Source organism: Arachis hypogaea, chromosome 11, assembly GCF_003086295.3.
Source record: "Arachis hypogaea cultivar Tifrunner chromosome 11, arahy.Tifrunner.gnm2.J5K5, whole genome shotgun sequence".
Taxonomy (NCBI): domain Eukaryota; kingdom Viridiplantae; phylum Streptophyta; class Magnoliopsida; order Fabales; family Fabaceae; genus Arachis; species Arachis hypogaea.
The window spans coordinates 66,204,463-66,207,640 of NC_092046.1; the positions used below are offsets into that span (position 1 = coordinate 66,204,463).

Sequence of the window (3,178 nt, forward strand, 5' to 3'; positions counted from 1 at the left end):
AAACTCCATTGTAGGGGGTGAGGAGCTCTGCTGTGTCTCGATGAATTAATGCAAGTAATTCTGTTTTCCATTCAAACACGCTTGTTCCTATCTAAGATGTTCATTCGCGCTTAACTGTGATGAAGGTGATGATCCGTGACATTCATCACCTTCCTCAAACCATGAACGTGTGCCTGAAAACCACCTCCGTTCTATATCCGATTGAATGAGTGTCTCTTAGATTCCTTAATCAGAATCTCCATGGTATAAGCTAGAACTGATGGCGGCATTCATGAGAATCCGAAAAGTCTAAACCTTGTCTGTGGTATTCCGAGTAGGATTCAATGATCGAATGACTGTGACGAGCTTCAAACTCGCGAGTGCTGGGCGTTAGTGACAGACGCAAAAGGATGAAGAATCCTATTCCAGTATGATCGAGAACCAACAGATGATTAGCCGTGCTGTGACAGAGCATGTGAGCATATTCTTCACTGAGAGGATGGGATGTAGCCACTGACGACGGTGATCCCCTACATACAGCTTGCCATAGGAGGACGTGCGTGCGTGAACAAGAAGACAGAGGAAATCAGAGATTCAGAAGACAAGGCATCTCCAAAACTCCAACATATTCTCCATTACTGCATAACAAGTAACCTTTAATCCATGCTCTCTTGTTTATTTGCAATTCAACTGATAAACATAATTGACTTCCTGACTAAGATTTACAAGATAACCATAGATTGCTTCAAACCAACAATCTCCGTGGGATTCGACCCTTACTCACGTAAGGTATTACTTGGACGACCCAGTGCACTTGCTGGTTAGTGATACGAGTTGTGAAAAGTGTGATTCATAATTCGTGCACCAGTAAGTCTTCTTGTTTGATCTTTAAAATTTCTTGTTTTTTGTCTTTACTTATTTTCCATATGCATTTTCAATTTGTTAGTGTCTAAACATTAAAAATTTTTAAGTTTGGTGTCTTGCATGTTCTTCTTTTCTTCAAAATTTTCAAATATAAGTTCTTGGTGTTCATCTTGACATTCATAGTGTTCTTGCATGCATTAGTTGTTTTGATTCATAATTTTTATGTTTTGTTTCAATTTTGTGTTTTTCTCTCTCATCATTAAAAATTCAAAAATCAAAAAAATATCTTTCCCTTTTTCTCTCATAAATTTTCGAAAATTTGATTTGATTTAGTCAAAAGTTTTAAAAATTTAGTTGTTTTTTCTATGAGTCAAATCAAATTTTCAATTTAAAAATTCTATCTTTTTCAAATCTTTTTCAAAAATCAAATCTTTTTCATTTTTCTTTTATGATTTTCAAAAATTTCAAATTGATTTTCAAAAATCTTTTTCTTTTCTTGTTCATAATTTCAAAATCTTTACTAACAATTAATGTGATTGATTCAAAATTTTTTAAGTTTATTACTTGCCTATTAAGAAAGATTCAATCTTTAAATTTTAAATCCTATCTTTTTGTTTCTTGTTAGTCAAGTAATCAACTTTAATTTTCAAAATCAAATCTTTCTAAATTTCTTTTTCAAATCTTTTTCAAAATAAGTTTCAATCATATTTTTTTCAAAATTAATTTCAAAATCTTTTCTAACTTATTTTCTAGCTTCTTATCTTTTCAAAATTGATTTTCAAATCTTTTTCAATTAATCTTATCTTTTTGTTTGATTCATATCTTTTTCAAAACTACCTAACTAACCCTCTCTTTCTAATTTTCGAAAATCCCTTCCCTCTTTTTCAAAATTTCTTTTTTATTAACTAATTTTTTTAATTTTTACTTTAAATTAATTTCATTTTTCTTTTTTTGTATTCTCGAATTCTAACTTTAAATTTAATTTAAAACAAAAATATTTTTTAATTTAATTTATTTAATTTTTGAATTCTCTCATCTCTCATCCCCTTCTATTTATTTATTCATCTACTAACACCCCTCTTTCACCCAAGAATTCAAACTCATTCCTCTCCCTTGTGTTTGGATTCTTATCTTTTCCTTCCTCCATTATTCTCTTCTTATACTTACATAAAGAATCTCTATACTGTGACACAGAGGATTCCATATTTTCTTTTCTGTTTTCTTCTTTTTCATATGAGTAGGAACAAGGATAAGAACATTCTTGTTGAGGCTGATCCTGAACCTGAAAGGACTCTGAAGAGGAAGCTAAGGGAAGCTAAAGCACAACTCTCTGGAGAAAATCTGACTGAAATTTTTGAAAAAGAAGGAGACATGGCCGAAAATAATAACAATGCAAGGAAGATGCTTGGTGACTTTACTGCACCAAATTCCAATTTACATGGAAGAAGCATCTCAGTTCCTGCCATTGGAGCAAACAATTTTGAGCTTAAACCTCAATTAGTTTCTCTGATACAACAGAATTGCAAGTTTCATGGACTTCCATCAGAAGATCCTTTTCAGTTCTTAACTGAATTCTTGCAAATCTGTGACACTATTAAGACCAATGGGGTTGATCCCGAGGTCTACAGCTTATGCTTTTCCCGTTTGCTGTAAGAGACAGAGCTAGAATATGGTTGGGCTCTCAACCTAAGGATAGCCTGAACTCTTGGGATAAGCTGGTCACGGCTTTCTTAGCCAAGTTCTTTCCTCCTCAAAAGCTTAGTAAGCTTAGAGTGGATGTTCAAACCTTCAAACAGAAAGAAGGTGAATCCTTCTATGAAGCTTGGGAGAGATACAAGGAACTGACCAAAAAGTGTCCTTCTGACATACTTTCAGAATGGACCATCCTGGATATATTCTATGATGGTTTGTCTGAGCTATCAAAGATGTCACTGGACTATTCTGCAGGTGGATCCATTCACCTAAAGAAAATGCCTGCAGAAGATCAGAAACTCATTGACATGGTTGCAAATAACCAATTCATGTACACTTCTGAAAGGAATCTTGTGAGTAATGGGACGCCTATGAGGAAGGGAGTTCTTGAAATTGATACTCTGAATGCCATATTGGCTTAGAATAAAATATTGACTCAGCAAGTCAATATGATCTCTCAGAGTCTGAATGGATTGAAGGAATCATCCAACAGTACTATAGAGGCATCTTCTGAAGAAGAAGCTTATGATCCTGAGAACCCTGCAATAGCAGAGGTGAATTACATGGGTGAACCCTATGGAAACACCTATAATCCCTCATGGAGAAATCATCCAAATTTCTCATGGAAGAATCAACAAAAGCC

The 3,178-nt window shown here is 34.0% G+C and overlaps 1 non-coding gene across 1 annotated transcript; it reads right to left on the bottom strand.

The window, feature by feature from the left end:
• Window positions 1–2,606: 2,606 nt before the first annotated feature.
• LOC112724565 (small nucleolar RNA R71) lies at window positions 2,607–2,710 on the bottom strand. Its single transcript, XR_003163722.1, has one exon. It is a non-coding gene; the product is annotated as a small nucleolar RNA R71 (small nucleolar RNA).
• Between the last annotated feature and the right edge of the window lie 468 nt (window positions 2,711–3,178).